The 9,622-nt window shown below is 40.0% G+C and overlaps 1 long non-coding RNA gene across 1 annotated transcript; it reads right to left on the minus strand.

Moving 5' to 3' along the window:
• Positions 1 to 274: 274 nt before the first annotated feature.
• LOC117507581 lies at positions 275 to 9,219 on the minus strand. The gene is made up of 3 exons (XR_004559767.1): positions 9,180 to 9,219; positions 8,942 to 8,946; positions 275 to 428 (listed from the first exon to the last, which is right to left on the minus strand). It is a non-coding gene; the product is annotated as an uncharacterized LOC117507581 (long non-coding RNA).
• Positions 9,220 to 9,622: the final 403 nt, after the last annotated feature.

The following is a 9,622-nucleotide window of genomic DNA, read 5'->3' on the forward strand; positions in this document are numbered from 1 at the left end:
ATTCATACAGGGCAAAAAGCATTTGTCTGTTCTGAGTGTGGTAAAAGATTTGGACTAAAGAGCCACCTGAACAGGCACATGATAATTCATACAGGACAAAAACCATTTGTCTGTTCTGAGTGTGGTCAAAGATTTAGACAAAAGAGCACTCTGAACAGACACATGATCGTTCATACAGGACAAAAACAATTTGTCTGTTCTGAGTGTGGTCAAAGATTTGGGCGAAACAGCCACGTGAACAGACACATGATAATTCATACAGGACAAAAACCATTTGTCTGTTCTGAGTGTGGTCAAAGATTTAGACATAAGAGCACTCTGACTACACACATGATAATTCATACAGGGAAAAAAGCTTTTGTCTGTTCTGAGTGTGGTCAAAGATTTGGACTAAAGAGCACTCTGAAGAGGCACATGATAATTCATCCCTCGAGTGTCCTTGGGTCCACTTTGAAGAGGTTTTCCAGGAGAGATCTTGGTCTGAGGACGTTTCAGAGAAAACGAACCCCAGCTAATAACTCCCCAAAGCACCTAGGCACCTGGGTGTGTGAGGAGAGCAATGGTGCAACTTAGGCTGCATGGCATATAAGGTTTATACGGTACATGGTGTGAATTGGCATATGGTGGAGATTTGGACTTCACCGACTAATCGCAATAATGCCCACAGTTTTTCGATCTAAGAAAACTCCTCTGTGAAGCATCCGTGACCCACTCCTCCTTTCCTCGGGGGGGGGGTTGTTCTGAGCTGAGGCGTGTCCTCTCACTGAGATGAGGAGTGTCTTCTGCAGTTAGCAGTTGTGTCACTTTACACCGCAATGCCAAGACAGCAATGTGCAATATTTGCAAAGTCATTGTTTATTTCAGCGAACGCTCCAGGTGGAGGCAGGCAGCTCTGTCACAACCTGAATCAAACATTTGAGACAGCGCCTCATTAAATAATGCAAGGATGTTTTCACCGACACATTAAGGCAAATCAGCCAGAGAACGATGATTCTTGTTGTGTTTTGGAAATGAGGAAATGCCTCTGTCCTGAAAATTGTTCATGTATTACGAGTGGATATGCCATCTAGTGTTCAAGAGATGAAAGTTCAGCCACCCACCCTCCCGCGTCCCCTTCCCGCGTGGATTCGCCCCTGACTTGCTGTTTGAGCAGAAGAATTAAGGTTTATTTATGCAGAAAAAACGACCAGATTTACAGGTAAGAAAGTTTTATCAGTGTTTTTACATCACGTCATCCTCAGTAAGAGACTTAGAGTGAGGAAAATAAGTATTTGAACACCCTGCGGTTTTGCAAGTTCTCCCACTTAGAAATCATGGAGGGTTCTGAAATTTTCATCTTAGGTGCATGTCCACTGTGAGAGACATAATCTAAAAAAAAACAAAATCCAGAAATCACAATGTATGCTTTTTTTAATAATGTATTTGTATGTTACTGCTGCAAATAAGTATTTGAACACCTGTGAAAATCAATGTTAATATTTGGTACAGTAGCCTTTGTTTGTAATTATAGAGGTCAAATGTTTCCTGTAGTTTTTCACCAGGTGTGCACCCACTGCAGCAGGGATTTCTGGTCAACTCCTCCATACAGATCTTCTCCAAATCTTTCACGTTTGGAGTTTCAGCTCCCTCCAAAGATTTTCTATTGAGTTAGGGATGGAGACTGGCAAGGCCACTCCAGGACCTTGAAATGCTTCTTACGGAACCCCTCCTTAGTTGCCCTGGCTCTGTGTTTGGGGTCATTGTCATGCTGGAAGACCCAGCCATGACCCATCTTCAATGCTCTTACTGAGGGAAGGAGGTTGTTTGCCAAAATCTCGCAATACATGACCCCAACCATCCTACCTTCAATACGGTGCAGTCGTCCTGTCCCCTTTGCAGAAGAGCACCCCCAGAGTATGATGTTTCCACCCCCATGCTTCACGGTTGGGATGGTTTTCTTGGGGTTGTTCTCATCCTCTAAACATGGTAAGTGGAGTTGATTCCAAAAAGCTCTATTCTGGTCTCATCTGACCACATGACCTTCTCCCATGCCTCCTCTGGATCATCCAGATGGTCACTGGTGAACTTCAAATGGCCTGGACATTTGCTGGCTTGAGCAGGGGGACCTTGCTGCCCTGCAGGATTTTAAACCATGACAGCATCATGTGTTACTAATGTAATCTTTGTGACTGTGGTACCAGCTCTCATCAGGTCATTGACCAGGTCCTACTGTGGTCCTACTGAGCTTTCTCAGAATCATCCTTACCCCACACAGTGAGATCTTGCATGGAATCCCAGACCAAGGGAGATTGTAAGTCATCTTGTATTTCTTCCACTTTCTGATAAATAATCGTAACAGTTGTTGTCTTCTACCAAGCTGCTTGCCTGTTGTCCTGTAGTCCATCCCAGCCTTGTGCAGGTCTACAGTTTTGTCCCTGGTGTCCTTAGACAGCTCTTTGGCCTTGCTATGATGGACAGGTTGGAGTGTGATTGATTGAGTGTGCGAACAGGTGTCTTTTATATAGGTAACAAGTTCAAACAGGTGCAATTAATACAGGTAAAGAGTGCAGAATAAGAGGGCTTCTTAAAGAAAAATGAACAGGTCTGTGTGAGCCAGAATTCTTGCTGGTTGGTAGGTGTTCAAATAATTATTTGCAGCAGTAACATACAAATAAATTATTTAAAAAAAAAAGCATACATTGTGATTTCTGGATTTTTTTTTTTTTTTTTTTAAGATTATGTCTCTCACAGTGGACGTGCACCTAAGATGAAATGTCAGACCCCTCCATGATTTCTAAGTGGGAGAACTTGCAAAACCGCAGGGTGTTCAGATACTTATTTTCTTCACTGTAGGTGCATTTAGATGGAAAAAAAGTGTTAGTTGGTATAATTCATCGTGGAGCAGCTGTTTAGGAAAAAAAATGTAGAAATGTCATCGCGCTTTGAGAGACAACTTTTTTCAACTCTAGAGCTGCTGCACAGCAGTTCTGGCTCTGCTCGCAGCTTGCTGAAAGTGGGCAGTTCAGTTGAACCCCGACCTCCCTCTGCTCACAGGCCGGATTTAATGCTGCAATCGTCTCGCAATACAAAAATAATAGTAACACACTGACTTGGTGAAGTAACTAATCTGATGACTATTTGGAAAGATTGACACCTTAGATTACTTGTTACTGAAAAAGGATCATATTAGAATAATGTGTCATCACTGTTGCTTATACTGAGACTTTGGCTGAATCTCAATTCAACCCCTTGGCCCTTCCCCTTACCCCTTCCCGTCTGTTTGCACGGGCATGAGAGACAGAGGGGTGTCCCAATTCTCTTTTTGGCGCTAGGCGGAGGGCTACAAACCCCTTTAAACGGGGGGAATCTGGATGCACACTCCGTTTTGAGGGGTAGGAGGAGCTTACTGCTGTCTCCAAAGAAACAAACATGGCGCCAAAAGAGTCGTACAAATGTAAGTGGCTTTCATTACAAATTACACTGTTTAGAAAGTTATAACTTGCCAAAAACTTTACAGGCAATTGCCTATGACAGCAACGTGTATGCTGCTGGATGCATGTTGTGTATATTCGTTCTGAGAATATTGTAACTTCGCTCGTGTGCTGATGACGGACTGCTTCAAGTGTAGTGCACATAAACAATGTCAAATGTATATGTGTTGTCTTTAATTTTGATGTGTGCCATTATTACGGTAAACAAGTAATAATTGTGGATTAATTGCTGTATCTTGTCTGAGGTAATTGAAGTGTAAACATAATTGCCGTTTTTTGGGATCAATAAAGTTGTCTGAAGTGCCCGTAGTCTAAGAATCACCCTTATATGCACTGACCTTTGAACTTACCCAGCAGCCACTGTGGCGCTGAAAAGTCGAAACTGGCTTATGGCCAGAGATGGATTACAAAGACGTCTTCACATACTTCATCAAGAGTCCTTGTGAGTATTCTTTTATATATATATATATATATATATATACACACACACACACACACATTAATAATTGTATCAGTTAAGCCCCAGTCACACACGGCACTAATGATGGACACCGAAGCCAAAACAAAACAAGAAATCTGGCCTTACGTTGACTTTCGGAGACATCGTTTAACCGTCATCCAGCTTAATTTCTGTAGCTGGCGCTTTATCGGAATTTTCAAACTTGAAAAATGTGAACGGATCCTGGCGACAGCCTCAATTCATAAATATTAACACAAAAAGTACTTATGAGATGAAATGGGCAGAACACAGATAGCACAACCAGACTTGGGACCCCATCGTTTCTTTTTTGTTGATACTCCCATCAGTGTTTACAGCGGCCCTGTTGATTGCAGCGAGCCATTTCTCACATCTGCATTTCTCAGATGGTATAATATAGAACTGACGTTCTATATAACTCTTGGTTGGCTGTACAACCCGGAACACAACTACTTTGGGCATTTCGTGCCGCTTTCATGTTACCAAAGTCGCTCAATTCCCAAACAAAGATGGCAGTTTGCTTCCGTCTAGGAAGTTCACGGATGTCTGAGTGTGAGAATTTGAGTTGGTAGAAATAAACAGATCGCAGAGCAGCAAGAAGAAATGAGTGGATTTAAAGAAGAGAAGAACTAGTAAACGTGCTGGATGCTGTTTTCAAGCCTGAAGTTTGCTGATCCAGAGCAGGTTTGTCCACTAAACTTTATTCAGGTCAACTCCACTACATCCAAATGATAGCTGCTAGTGTTGGAGTTCTTATTACAGACTGAACACCAAATATCAGCAAAAATAATAAGCCAAACTGTGCTTTATGATGATAAAGGAACGACAGTTCAGCTTGGTGATGGACGAAATCAATCAATCAATACTATTGATTACAGTTTTTCAGGGTTGAGGTTTACAACGTAAAACCTAGTTTTGTTGGTGTTGCAGGTCTAAAACTGCCAAAACAGGAAATAATTTAACAATGACTGCAGTGTGATTGTAAAGTAGGATTTCTGTGACATAAACCTCATGATGAATTTTTTTTATATAGTCATTTAAACTTGTAATTTTGTCAAAATATGTAATTGCCTTTAATGTTATCAGGACAGTCATTTCTAAATATGAATTTGAGCACAATAAGTGGAGAGCTTCTGTGCAAATGTCTTTGACTTTGATTCGTGGACATTTTAATGAACCATTCATTTATTGTAAAAATTAAAATGAAACAGCTTTTTAAAAAAATAAAATAAATAGTTGCTGTTGAAAGAGCCTTTTATTTAGAAGCAGGTGATGTTCTGCTGGATTCTCGGGACCAGATGAAGGCCTCTTCTGCAGCTTTGAACTCTGGTGGTGTTGTTGAAGACACTTTTGTCCTATTTTGAAGAGCAGAGATGTTTTCTTTCGACTCGACTTCGTGGTGTTCAGCTCATCAATGGGAAGCTTGGTTGAATGCACAACAAATGTTCCTGATTGGGACAAATAAAAATATTTTTTTTAAATATAAAGAAACGCTAAACAGTTTATATATAAAAAGGGAAAAAAACGGCAAAAAAAAAAAGATGGAAAAAAACGCCTGAAAAAATAAGTTATTTAAAGTTGAGCTTTTGTGGTGTCTGAAAAAAGCTGTAGCTTTATTTGGTAAAATAAGAAACCTGAACCATCTACAAATTAAAGCGTTTACTCAGATCAACTGTGCTAAAAAGCTAAGCTAATGTTAGCTGATCATTAAACCTGTGCAGAAACGTCACGTTTTACTTTTATTTATCCTCACCTCGATAAAGCTGCAGAACTAACCTCCGGCAAACTGGGACTTCACATATATCCAAAAAGTGGGAGATTTCGGACTGAGTGGGGTTGCTCCATCCCCCCGGCTGCCAGCCTCGGTCTGCCCTGGAATGATGACTGAAGGCCGCTTCTCCGTGCGGGTCGGCCCCGCTGTCGCGGTTCGACTGATATCCCACCAAGTCGTCAGTCCTCCCTTGGTCGGCGTCACTCCGAAAAGTAACTGAAAAAAAGCTTCTCCCAGCAGGGTGATGGGAGAATCGTTCTGCTGTTTTTTAAAGCTTTTTTGTGGTTCAGGAGACGCAAATTCAAGATGGTGATCGCTGAACTTTTTTCAGATTATGGAAACAGCCAGAGTGGACATAGCCGCAATCTCCGCCCTCTTGCCGCTTCCAAAGCGACACGTCACAACGCGTTGGAACGCATCGGCCTGACGTGCTAGGGGGCGTTAAAGCATCGCGCTAAAGCTTGCAGTGTGAAAAGCCCTTAATAGTAGCATACAATACGCTACAACTCAAAACTATTATGTTCAAACTGCTTTTTAGCAATCCAGTGAATCACTAAAGTGTGGTTATACAACTAGTATTTAGTTGTATAACCACAGTTTTTCATGATTTCTTCACATCTGCGAGGCATTAATTTTGTTGGTTTGGAACCAAGATTTCTCGTTTACTAGTGTTCTTGGGGTCATTGTCTTGTTGAAACCCCTTTCAAGGGCATGTCCTCTTCAGCATAAGGCAACATGACCGCTTCAAGTATTTTGACATATCCAAACTGATCCATGATACCTGGTATGCGATATATAGGCTCACACCATAGTAGGAGAAACATGCCCATATCATGATGCTTGCACCACCATGCTTCACTGTCTTCCTGTGAACTGTGGCTTGAATTCAGAGTTTGGGGGGTTCGTCTCACAAACTGTCTGCGGCCCTTGGACCCAAAAAGAACAATTTTACTCTCATCATTCCACAAATATTCCTCCATTTCTCTTTAGGCCAGTTGATGCGTTCTTTGGCAAATTGTAACCTCTTCTGCACATGTCTTTTATTTAACAGAGGGACTTTGCAGGGATTCTTGCAAATAAATTAGCTTCACACAGGCATCTTCTAACTGTCACAGCACTTACAGGTAACTCCAGACTGTCTTTGATCATCCTGGAGCTGATCAATGGATGAGCCTTTGCCATTCTGGTTATTCTTCTATCCATTTTGATGGTTGCTTTCCATTTTCTTCCACGCGTCTCCGGTTTTTTGTCCATTTTAAAGCATTGGCGATCATTGTAGATGAACAGCCTATAATTTTTTGCACCTGCGTATAAGTTTTCCTTTCTCCAATCAACTTTTTAAGCAAACTACACTGTTCTTCTGAACAATGTCTTGAACGTCCCATTTTCCTCAGGCTTTCAAAGAGAAAAGCATGTTCAACAGGTGCTGGCTTCATCCTTACATAGGGGACACCTGATTCACACCTGTTTGTTCCACAGAATTGACAAACTCACTGACTGAATGCCACACTATTATTGTGAACACCCCCTTTTCTACTTTTTTTACTAATAGCCCAATTTCATAGCCTTAAGAGTGTGCATATCATGAAGGCTTTTCTTGTTGGATTTGAGAATCTACTGAATCTACTGATACCTTGTTTCCCATGTAACAATAAGAAATATACTCAAAACCTAGATTAATCTTTTTAGTCACATAGCACTACTATTATTCTGAACACTAATGTATAAAGCAGGTTTGTTCACTATTACTTTTACTCCATAACAGGCTATTATGACTGTCAAATATTTTCCTAATGAGTTATTCAACTGGTAATTTTGTGAATACATGTGCAGTAGGATGAGAATGATTTTCTGAAAAAAAAATTAAAAATTGTAAAAACTGAATTATGTAAAAGCTCTGATTGGACATTACAACACACTGAAGGACAAGAGTCTTCTCTAAATGACCACATTCAGCCATAAATGGTCAATTCAAAAGACCTCAAATGTTACAGCCAGATCAGCATTTACTGACCTTGACACCTGAGATGAAGTGCAAGTAAATTGAGGTGCTTGTGGAGAAAAGACTAGAAATAGTGCAGCAGATAAGAGAATATTTACAGAGGCATCTTTCAAATGGTGATACAAGCACCAAATTTTGCACAAATACTCCTTACTATTTTGATAAAGCAGACTATCCACTTGATTTCTCAATAGGTAGCCACAGGGGTCAATGAAGTTTTACACAGGGGTAAAAATTAAAAGATGCTCTAATCATATTGAAAACAGTATTGCATTATTTGCCAATTTCTAATATTAGCCAATTTCCAATACCCTCAAACATGTTACCCCGCAACATGATCCCACCCGGAAACTGTATGTTCTTTGAATGCTCATTGGACGTTTGCATGAGAACGTTCTCATACATGGCATGAACATTGCACGAACCATATGAACAAAGAATGAGGACAGGTAATGTTTGCATGCATAATTAATAATACATCATTTAAGAGCAAAACTGTGGACAGCTTTAACACAAACACATTACTATCAATAAATTCCCTGAGAAAATTCCTATGAAAAATATTGTAAGTTTTTAATCACATAGATTTGAAAACTCAGTATGACATTATTCAGATACGACAATGCAATTGAACACATCATTTTTAAGAGCGAAACTGAACAGTTTCACAAACATATTACAATCAATAAATTTCCTGAGGAAATTCACATGACAAACTAAGTTTTTAATCACATATAAGTATGACAGTCAGTTAATTGAACACTTAATTTTTAAAAGCAAAACTGAACAGTTTTAACACAAACACATTATAATCAAATTTCCTGAGGAAATTCATATGATGAAAAAATATATCGTACAATAATACAAAATTATTATTTTAAATTAGCTGTCAATATCTCCACTGGAAAGTATGCAAAGAACTGGAGATGGAAGTCAAGGAAAACATCTGGGAGCATGAGCAAGCACCAGTCTCGTCCAATGGAAAAATAACTGTCTTTTACGACAGAGATCCCGGCAGGAGACTATCGAAGGAGGTGCAATCAAACCAGATATTATCTGAACAAGCAAGAGAAAACAGCCAAACTCATCGATGTAACAGTCCCTAATTACTATGGCTTGAATTGAGCTGAAAGGGGAAAGATCATGAAATACTAAGACCTGAAAAATGGCCTATGAACACTGAAAGACATCGATATCATCCCAGTTGTGGTGGGGGCAACAAGGCCTTACGAAGAAGAACCTGAAGAAATAACTTGAGGCAATCCCCGGTCACCCAAGCACACATGAGGTGCAGTTGTCTGCAATTAAGGGAACAATCACCATCTTGAAGAGAGCTCTCAGATACAGTGCCAGCTATGGTTAGGTGTAACTAGAGCTTCGGGTGTAACTTTAGACCCTGGGTCTGGGGCCCACTGCAGTCTATTAAAAAGAAATCCAAGGTAAATGAAAAAAACTGACAAAAAGCATTGTCTGTTCTGAGTGGGTCAAAGATTTTGACTAAAGAGCCCTTTGAACAAACACATGATAATTCATAGAAGACACAAATAAAATATCAAAACCTTATCAATGCGCTACGAACAACATGGTCATCGAAAGAAACAATACAGAGGTTAAAGTTCTCCATCACGATGACTGAATTCCTTCAATTGGGCTCAGAGCCGGTTCCAGGCATTTTAGTGCCCGAGGCCTAGGATTTGTTTGGCACCCCCATTTGCAAACAAGGGAACATCTGAAGGCATTTACTACTTTAGGTGAGGTTATAATTTAGATTATAGATTGACAACAGCGGTATGACAGACTTCAAGGTTTAATTGTTGATCACACACATTAAAATAACATAAATAATAAAAATAATTCAATGAAATAATGTAAATAAAGCCAGAATTTTTTTATAGATTTTT

Source organism: Thalassophryne amazonica, chromosome 3 (genome assembly GCF_902500255.1).
Source record: "Thalassophryne amazonica chromosome 3, fThaAma1.1, whole genome shotgun sequence".
Classification (NCBI taxonomy): domain Eukaryota; kingdom Metazoa; phylum Chordata; class Actinopteri; order Batrachoidiformes; family Batrachoididae; genus Thalassophryne; species Thalassophryne amazonica.